The sequence below is a fragment of the Ziziphus jujuba genome, chromosome 11 (assembly GCF_031755915.1).
Source record: "Ziziphus jujuba cultivar Dongzao chromosome 11, ASM3175591v1".
NCBI classification, from domain to species: Eukaryota; Viridiplantae; Streptophyta; class Magnoliopsida; order Rosales; family Rhamnaceae; genus Ziziphus; species Ziziphus jujuba.
Genome location: NC_083389.1, coordinates 16,838,257 through 16,849,256, shown reverse-complemented (window position 1 = coordinate 16,849,256; position 11,000 = coordinate 16,838,257). Strand labels below are relative to the sequence as shown.

At 27.8% G+C, this 11,000-nt stretch overlaps 1 long non-coding RNA gene across 1 annotated transcript; it reads left to right on the top strand.

Moving 5' to 3' along the window:
- The first annotated feature begins 2,776 nt into the window (after nt 1-2,776).
- Nucleotides 2,777-4,389, top strand: LOC107420310 (uncharacterized). Its single transcript, XR_009634721.1, has 3 exons — nt 2,777-2,908; nt 3,017-3,089; nt 4,244-4,389. It is a non-coding gene; the product is annotated as an uncharacterized LOC107420310 (long non-coding RNA).
- Nucleotides 4,390-11,000: the final 6,611 nt, after the last annotated feature.

The following is an 11,000-nucleotide window of genomic DNA, read 5'->3' as shown; positions in this document are numbered from 1 at the left end:
GCTATAAGTATTAAAATATTTATTAAATTGTGTGTATCAAAATGTTATTAGTTGATATATTAATATGGTAGGATGAATCTTAAATGAATAAGTAAAATAAAATAAAATAAAAATTAATTAAATATTGTCACATTATGTATTATATCATTTGATAAATAAATTTGATAAACATTTTAATAAGCCTAACATTATTACTAACAAATATATTTGTATATTCGGAATAATTTTATTGGCAACTAGCCTTAGTGATAACTTTGAAATTCTAAATTTAATTAAGATTGGTTTTAAAATCTTCCTTTTCAATTTATCAAAAAAGGGAAGTATATAAAAGAGAAGAATCAAAATTAACTAAGCCAATGGCACATAAATTTTTATCTAAGCTCTACATAAATTTTTAATGATCTAATGATGCATAAGCATTAATTCATGTAAAAATATTAATGCTACTTTTATATCAAATAAGATAGGAAAAACAACATAATCATGATAATGCTTCTTTTTTTTTTTCTTGTTCCAAACAACATAATTTGGGTTATTTATTTTAAGGTAATCGTTTTATTTTGAATTTTGCTTGGTGAAAATTTGAAATGGTAGTTCTAAACCCAATCCAACTCAAAAATCAAATTGAAATCAATTAAATAAATTAAATTTATTTCTTCAAATAATTAAATTAAATTGTAATATTTTTTTATTATTTTGAGGCTTTTTTATTATTGTTGCATTGCTAGTACCATATCCCCTTCCATATGATATAATTTTATTTTGTAAACCCTAATATAAGTTTGATGGAGTTTGATTTGTATTTTGAAAATAATTCGAACAAGTTGCATTTTATATATATATATATATATATATATATATTTTTTTTTTTTTTGCCATTTTCTTTATTTTCATTTATTAATATTATTATTATTTTTTGAAAAAATTTTTGTTATTTGTTTAATTGAACTATCTTGTATATGTTTATTATGTTGGTAGTTTAAAGTTTGTGAAATCTCTTTAAGGAAGCTTATGGACATTTCGATAAACAATTTTTATTAGTTTAATTTTGATTTTCATTTGTATTATAAGTGTAATAATAACATTTAAAAGGTCCAATGATCAAAATAACTTCAGGAGTTGTTTTTGCTCGACCAAAATATATATTTACACAATCAAGAATTTCTCAGATTTCTCAAAGTCGTATGACCAAACAATTTAAAAATGTTCAACAACAACATAATATTGAATAGGATTGTTATCGAACATGTCTAAAATATTTGGTAGTAACTTACCCTTAAATATAAAATTTTGATAATATGAAGAGAGATTATGGCATTTAGTAGACAACGAAGTCTTGCTAGCCAGTCTCCAAGGGGTTAAATATAAAGACTCACTACATTGTTCGGCTAAAATCTCTAGTGTCACCTTCTTGCCCTGAAACAGCTAATGATGGCAGTCGGAGTGAAAAATAATGTTGGAGATCCTTTAGTCTATAATATAAATGAGAAGAGCCAAAGGATTTGGTCATATTTTACTATTCATAATGGTTAAAAAACGATCATTTTTTTTGGGAAGAAATTTGAGGGTTGTTAACGTCTTTTAAAGTATCTACCAACTTTTGTACGGGAAGTTGAATATTTCCTCTCCTGTGCATTCTTCATTCCTCCTTCCATTGAAGCTCAAATTCACCCAAAAAAAAAAAAAAAAAAAAAACAGAAGAGAAGAAAAGAAAAATAACTCTGGGATGTGCTTCAAGGTCGCTTGGGTCATCTGGTGAGTGTATATTATATTTTATTTTTTCTTTCTTTCCTTATTTATTCTTCCTTCTTCCTCAACAATCCTCCGTGGTCTCTCTCTCTCTCTCTAATGGGCTTTCCATTTTCCACCAAAATCTATATTCTCTTCCTGTATGTTCATGTATAGATTGGGTTTTTTTTCTGCCTTTCAATTTGGACCAAGTTTATTTATCTGTTTCAATTTTAGAGAAAATAAGATTAGGATTTGTATTTTATTTGTTTGTTATTGGAAGCCGTGTAAACCTTTTAGTTGGTTCTGGAATTCAGTATTGTTTCAATGTAGTCATTAACTTGGAATCTATTGATCATATTTGATAAGCTTGGTGAAATTGTTAAAGAATTTTGGGTTATGATTTATCTTATTTATGAATGTAGAGACAATGAAACCCCAAATAGGGTGATCAAGGTTTTCCATGTGTTGTTGTGTGGAAATAAAATATCCTGTTTCTTTAGTCTACTTTTTTCTTTTTTCTTTTTTTTTTTTTCAAAGAAAATGTTCGTTATCCAGAAAAAAAAAAATAAATTCTAATATGTGCTTGCATATATGGAATTTGATTCATTCACATAAAAATTAATATATATATATATATATATATAGATAATATGATACTGATTTGATCCAATATGTATAAAAAAATAAATGTAAAATGAAGAAATAATTTATGTTTTGATGTGTATATAAATATGTGCATACAATATATATATATATATATATATATGATTTTCAAAGTAAATTAAAAAAAATAAATATTTTTGTTGAATATTTTATCATATGTGAGATGTAGTAAATTTTTTCACTTTAAATATTAAATAAATTTCTGTTAAATAGGCTGGACTTTTTTGTTAATAAATAATGGATTGGACTTACTCCAACTATTGCTTTGCATTAGCCTTACGTTAATTAAAATCCTTGAATGTTCCATCACATATTTGATCTTCAACAGTTGCCATACTGGTGAGATCCACATTTTATGCTTCTTTTTTTATTTTGCCATACAGGTGTCAGGGGTTATGGTATGGCATGCATTATGGTTATGATGACTTACAGTATGGTAAGGATAGAGTTGGTGTACTTTATACAAAATTCTGCACTTCATTATTGTACTTCAGAAAGGACTTTGACTTATCATGTAAGTAAAGATTTTGATTTATAATATTTTAAAGCCTATTTCCTTGGTTTTCAGTATTAAAATGCCATTGGCTTTTTTTCTTTTCTATTTTTTTTTTTTTGTTTTCAGCTTTTCTCTCCCCCTACTCTCTTTATCAGTGACGACAAAGAACCTGAGGATTGTGTTATTCACTACAAAATTGGTAACTTTAATTTTTTCCATTCCTTTGTCTTATTACTTAATTTCCTCATGCATTTCAATTCTTTTGTGAGTTCATGAATTTCATTGTGCATGGATCTTTGCATTTTTCATTGCTTTTGTGTGCACATGCATATGATTTATATTTCAGTTCTTCACCCAATATCACATATTGATATATGAAAAACCAACATGTATTTATGTTAACAAAAGGACTAGCTTGTCTGTGTAGATTATCTCAAACATCCATTTTTTGAGAGCTCTAACAACTGCCAAAGTATCTGTGTTCCTCATTCTATAGTCTTCCCTTATTTCATTATTTGTTTTAGAAATTGCAAAATGAAATGTAGCATATTCAACAACCAACCAAAATCTAAATAAAAAAACTTTTTATGAACACCATGTAAAAAACAACTCAATATAAATTGTTGGCTACAAAATTTTCACACTTGCTCAAGTGGCTTAAAATTAAAATAAGTTTTCCCTTTTGGCATTCTCCTACCCATCATGTCTCTTTCCCACACGTGTTAAAGACTTTCATTTTTTTATTTTTTTTTTCCGTCATACCCATTGTTTTTTTTTTCTTTTTTAAATCATTAAACCAAAAGCTTTTTAATTAAGTAGAGCAAAAGTTGAGTACCCTCTACCCATGCTCAAAAACACACATCAATTCTTTTTTTTTTCTTTTTTTTCCCCCATTATTATACTAAAACCATACTTAAATAAATGTCCTTAGCATTCACATAACATCTAATCATTTTAAAAAGAACCACCCTCAAAAACCTTGCTTTAAGATTATTCTCTTGTTCTATCCTTAAACCCCACACCATCAGACAAACATAACTATACAAAAATAATAAAACCCATTTTCAGAATTGAACAATATATTTTAACTAACCCCAACATTCATTAAAGCTCTAAACTCATAATTGAAAAAACAATCCCTTTATCGGGTGGGAAAAAAAAATAGTAAAAAAAAAAAACAGAAAAAAGAAAAAGTAGTAGGAGAACATGCAATCCCACAAGAGATCGTGATGGTCATTGTTTTTTTTCTCTCAGTCTAAAAAATAAATAAATAGTCAATGACTATGTTATCTATAATTTGGTTTATTTGATTCATAGTGATTTCATTTTATGTTTTCCTAAAATATAATATAGCAAAATGGTTAGAGAAGTAAAGCTAATCAAGAATATTCAAGCTCAACAAAAAGGTTGGACAGTAAAAGTGGTGGTTATTGAGAAAGCAATGCCACGAGTTTCTAAATCAAGTCCAAACAAATATCAAAGGTTAATCTTAGCTGATGAAGAAGTAAGTTTGTTTTGATAATATATTTATTTTGTATAATTTATTTCATATATAACTCAATTTTAAGTCTCTTGTTTTTCTTATATAAGGTAATAAGATCCAGGCCACAATATATGGTGGAGACATCCACATCTTCCGAGACACACTCATAATTGGGAAAAATTATTATATTTCTAATGCTTGGGTTAAAGAAATTGGTGCACAATATCAGATTGTTCAAAATAATTTGCAATGGACTATAAATGGTCGAACCATTGTGGAAGAAGTGACTAGAGATTCAGAGATAATTGTGCCTGCTGTTTACAGCTTTGTTCCATTCTCACAACTACACACTTATATTGATTCTCTATCCCACGTCGGTATGTTTGTCTATATAGTCAATTTGTTCAGCTATATTTTTATAACTTTTCATTTATATTTAATTCATCATGTGGACAAATTTCTAATGATCTATAACATTTTAATTAACTTTTGAATTTGTTTATCATCAGATGTGATTGGAATAGCGATTGAAATCAAGCCAAAAAAGGAGATAATCACGAATGATGGTTTAGAGATTGTCCAAAAGATGACTTTGATGAATGATAAGTAAGTACTCCAAAAAAATAAAAATAATTATTAATTATTAAATAAGTTAATAAACATTTTTCTGAATTTTGATTTTAATTTTATGGACAGTATGGATACTGTGATGCTTACCATGTGGAACCAATTTGTGAACAATAAATGTACTCAAATTTTGAATATTATGAATAGAAAACCAATCATAATTGGATGTCGACTTAAAGTTAGCTCATATAATGGTATGTTTCCTTAATGACTACACTACAATTGATGTTATTTGTGAACAATTTTTATGTAATTAAAATAGTCAGCAATTTTCTAAATTAGTTTTTATTAATTCAATTTTTTACATGCATATTTGTATTATTTATATCATCATACAGGTATCTCGCTTTCAACCAAATCCTCCAGTTCATTTGTTATTGAACCGGAGATACCACAAGCAGCTGCTTTATCAATTTGGTAAACTAATATTGGAGTTTAAATTTAGAACAATTTTTCTTGTATAAAAAATAAAAATAGCAATAATTAATTTGAGCAATTACAGGTATAATGCTAATGCTGAAAAAGCCATGGACATAATATGTGGAAGGATTGGTCTTGAGACAAAATCACTGTCTACACTTCCTTCTGCTGAGGACATCATTACCATTAAGATGATAGATAATCAACTTAATACGGTAAATTTCTTGACTATTATTTTGTTTATAATTATTAACAACTATAATATTAAGATATGTTTGTACTTTTCATTATGTAAACAGATGAGAAGTTTTTGGATCAATGGTCACATCAAAGTGATAAATTTGATTCAACTTTTTTGGTACTTAAGCTGTGAAAAATGCACAAAAGCAACTGGATATGAATTTGAACAGAGGTTTAACTGCTTGTATTGCAGACATGATCAAGTTAAAGCTATGCCAAGGTATGCATACAAATATTTGTTGTTATTATTATTATTATTATTGTTATTATCGTCCAATTATGCAATCATCATTATATGATTGTAACTTACAACTACTGAGTTTTTTTCCCCATTAAAAACACACTAATTAATTATGCATGAAAAATTTATAATCAATGATATTATATTTTTCATCTCAGGTGTGAAACATAAGATAAAGCTTTGATCTAAATGAATAGGACAAGAATAAAACAGAAAAAAGATATGATTATACCTTGCACTGATCGATTTGTACATTTGTTGAGCCCCATAGCAATCACCCCATTCTACAACGTTTGCTCATTTGTCAATATGCTGCATTTAAAAGCAAAAACAGGCTACATTATGATTGAGGATCATGCTTGCTAGCCAAAATAACGAGATTTGTTGCAAGAAAAACTCCACTGTTTTTTGAGTATTTTTGGATATTTAGTTGCCATAATAATTGAGATCCATAAAAATTAATAATTGAAATTAATCATCATTATTTGAAACTCAAAAATCAAACTTAAACAGAGATCGTGTTTAAGAATTGCAACACAAAACAAAGAAAAATAACAAAATGAGCCATCTTTTATGTTAAGCATGTTCTTTAGGAATTTTCATTTATAGTTTAGTAAGCAAAATGTAGAACTCCATAAATTTTTGTTCTCTAAATACTTAGCTTATCTTTGTCATATAGATTATTACTTCATCTACATTATTACTTCATCACCTTTTGTTGTAATCCATTAGGTTAATGCCTCAATCTTTGCCTCTGCTCTCTCCACCCAGTGTCACTTCAATTTTGTATAATGTGAAATACTTTATTCAGTTATTGTATAAGACATTTCATATTATTTATTTTATGATTAATTATAACCTCTAACTGGTAATTCTTCTTTTATTCAGGTGCCGAGTCATTGTTGATTTGATAGATGAGTCTTCATCATTGAATGCTACATTGTTCGGAAATCAAGCTGAAAATTTTCTTGGTTGCACTGCATATGAGTTGATGAATAAATATGATGGGGTAATATAATTCTTTTCATATGTGTTTGTGGAAATGACCGGTTAGTTTTAACTTGTTCTTTGAAAAAACATATATAAATGATGTAAATGCTTATATGAGTACTAACTATGAATCTTTTTTTTTTTTAGGATTCTGTTAAAGATATTGAAAAATAGCGCTGAATCTACATTATCCAATAGTGCTGAATCTTGAAAGTTCTCATTTACAATTTGGTGAAGGGAGTAGGAAGCAGTTTTCTGAGCTTAAAGACAATGCTTAATTTGTTATCATGGGAACCATCTTTTTGTTAATGTGGACATGATAGATTACTATCAGTTCATAAGTAGATTATTATCAGTCTTTTGTGAATTTATAGCATATTTAGACTATACTATGATAGTAACATTAATATTATTATTTTGTACATTGCAAGATGTAATAGAAAATTGATTTAGGTATAACCTAATACATTTCTATTAAATCTTGCAATTTATCTTAGGAAGATAGCAATGATGCTAAGATAGATTCATCTATGACACAAGTATTTTATGACTACTTTTTGTTTAACGAAAGTAAAATAGTAATTATGAGTTTTTATGATTGTACTTATATTTCCTATGATCATTTTTTATTTTTTGTGTTTCTTTTAGTTAATATATAAATCCATGAATAAATTAAATTTCATGATAATGGACTAGAATCAAATTAAATTGTTTATGTTTTAATTAGTTTTAAAATTAATTTATTCTCACTAAATATCTAAAACATCTCAATATTGTTTGGTGTATAAAAAACAAATAAAATTGAAAGGATGAAGCTAGAATCTAATTACGAACAATAATGGTTTTTGCTTTTTCAAATTTTCTGCTTTTCTAGATTTTCTGTTCATCTAAGAGTTGGTGATGCAAACCCGCCCGAGCTCGCACCATCGACAACTCACTGGGGTACTGATCCGATACAGATGAAGACTGGACCGATCACTAGGGCTCAAGCTAAGAGGTTTAAGGACAACCTTGCTGCCTTTATCCAGAAAGTAATTCATTCTCAAAAGGGCGTGTCCATAACTGAAGATAAAAGACCTGTTTTAAGTATTCAAGTGGTGGAGGCTGATACATCGGACACCCATACATTGAATATTTTATATCGGACACCCATGTCTCGGACATCTGATCTTGGACTTCGGATATCGGAGCCTTGCCTCGAACATCTGATCTCGGACGAGTCTTGCCTCGAACATCGGATGTAACTTAGCTCGGCCAGACACAACTTAGCTCGGACAGACATCAGTTAGTTCGGCCAGACACGATTTAGCTCGGACAGACATCAGTTAGCTCGGTCAGACATAACTTAATTCGGACAGACATCAGTTAGCTCGGCCAAACACAAGTTAGCTTAGACAGACATCAGTTAGCTCGGATAGGCCATAAGTTAACTCGGACATCAGGCAAACATAAGTTAGCTTGGTTGAAGAAATAATTCCGCCTAAATGTCAAAGTCAACTCGTTACCTAATTTGCGATTGACTTTCTTTCTTTTTGGGTTTTTATTTATTTATTTTCTGGACAAATAACTTTAGGAAGGTTTTTATTTTATTGTAAATTAATTAATTCCTAATTTAATATAAAGGAATTAATTAATCAAACTTAGATTAGGAAAGGAAGTATAGTTGCGGCCAACTAGGATTCTTTATGTGTGTGGCCGGTTTTACCTTGGGTTTTTAGGATTTATTCTTTCAAAGCCTATTTAAAGGCTTAGTTATCAATAAGAACTAACTTTGATTTGATTGAGAAAATACTTGTGAGATTAATTATCTTTTTGTTCTTTGAGAACACCTAAAACGCCATTAGAAAATTGGTTGTTTTAGCTTGACTTATCAATAGGTTTTCCATCCCCTATTGTGGCGTCTACATTATACCAAGGTTTCTAACCACAGGTTGGTTAGGGGTTGAGGTCAATTCCATTAGAACTTGAACTTAATTAAGATTCGGGCTAATATAATACAGGTTTAGGAACAAGTCGTCCTAGGTTCGTATCAGTTGGAAGTGTTCTTACTTCAAAATTATATGATGCGATTTGGATATTAAATTTATGAAAAACTTGGGATAAAATGATTAATTTCTTTATGTTTGTTAATAATTTAAGATTAAATCCTTCTAAACAAATTGAAAAATGTTAATTAAAAAAACTAATTTAACAACTTTTTAATTCAAACTTTTCTATATTACTAAAAAACTATTAAACATTCAAATTTTAATTCAAGCCACGTGCATCGTACGTGGCCATACCTAGTACTAAATAAATATACCAAAAATCTGTATTGAATGACATATATTTAGGTTATGGATAATATATTAACTAATAAAATATTAATATATGATGTTTGATATACATTTTTATATATTTATTTGGTATCTCCAATATTTTGTTTTTCTTTTAAAAAGCTTAGGTTAAAAAAACATAATAATTTTGAATTTCTTTTCTTTTTGTTGTTTTGTTTTGTTTATATTTGAGTGTGGGATTGAATTCAAATTTACATCATTATCTAATATGACAATGGCTTTAATAACTTTGGATTTAAAATTTTGGTTTGCACAAACTGTAATTTTTGGATTAAATTAGCATAATAAAATTGAGTTTTATGAAACTAGTTTTAAATCCACTCCAACTAGTTCAATCCAATCCTACTAGGGAAGGCTGTCGGTTCAACTCAATTGGTTTTTTTATCCCTTTTTTTTTAAAAAAAAAAAAAAAAACAAACCAAACTGAATATAACTATTGAGAAAAACTAAACCAAAATGAACTAACCATTTTTTGTTCGATTTGGCCTTTGCCAAATACTTTTTTTAAATTTTTTTTAAATAATTTGGATATAATAGTAGTAATATAAAGGATACAGCATTATTTAGAATGATTAAGCATAAAGTGTTTGTAGGTGGTTTTTTAATTTTGTTGTCAAATCCCAATGCTCAACCTTAGACAAATGGTGGAACTACCAATCCAGAGTACTATAGGCACAAAGGGAATATCCAATGGAGTGGTGAAATGTGTAAAGATTAAAATTTAAAAAAAAAAAAAAAAAGCACTCTGTTGGATGACATTGACATTGAAAAACGAAAGTTAGGGAAGTGAATGGGATTAGATACTCTAGTAATCCTATATTATTAAGCTGCATAATTTAAAATCATCAAAATATATTTCAAACATGACTAATTATAATAAAAATATTTTAAAAAATTATTTATATATATATATAAAGAAATTTTACAGTGTAGATGATTCATACCATGTTATAGTATGGATCTCAGTATTGATAATGATTTTTAAAGAAACCATCATTAATATTCGTTTCTATGTAATAGTGTTTCTATGTAATAGTATTGATGATAGTTTTTTAAAAATTCATTGTCAATATTGAAATCCGCATGATAAAAATATACGAACATGTGCACCATAAACGGATTATATATATATATGTGTGTGTGTTAGATTTGGATTGGATAAAAATTTGTCTAAACCAATTTGGTTAATTCGGTGTGGTTGATTTATACCCACCCTAAAACCTTGCATTATAAATGAATTATTTTAAGTCTATTCTAATTGAATTAGATTATTTTAAATTTAACTAAACTTAGTTAAGGAGGACTTCGAATAGTTCAATTGTTGTTCAAAATTCTTTTTCCATATACTATTTGAGTTAGGTTGGCCCTAACTAATCAGTTTTGTTAGGATTTTTTTTTTTCCTGCCAAAAACCAAATAAATACGAACCAAAAACATTTTCTTTTTGCAAACTTAACTCAACACAATTATATTAATGCGGTCTTTAAAAAAGTTATATTATTTATTCTGTCACCGATACAATATTTCAATAGAGCATAATAATTTATTCATTTGAAATTTAATTATAAATTTTAAAACGGCAGAAAAATGAAAATAATTAGCTGTGACATGTCGACACGATGACTTCCATTCATTTTCAAGATTTAATTGGAAACGTTGGAATTTTTGGAATTTTTCCAACGGTAACAGCTTTGTCTTTTTTTCTTTTTTACTTTTTTTAATATATATATATATATATATATGTATTTCCCAAGAAACAAACACATATTTTTCG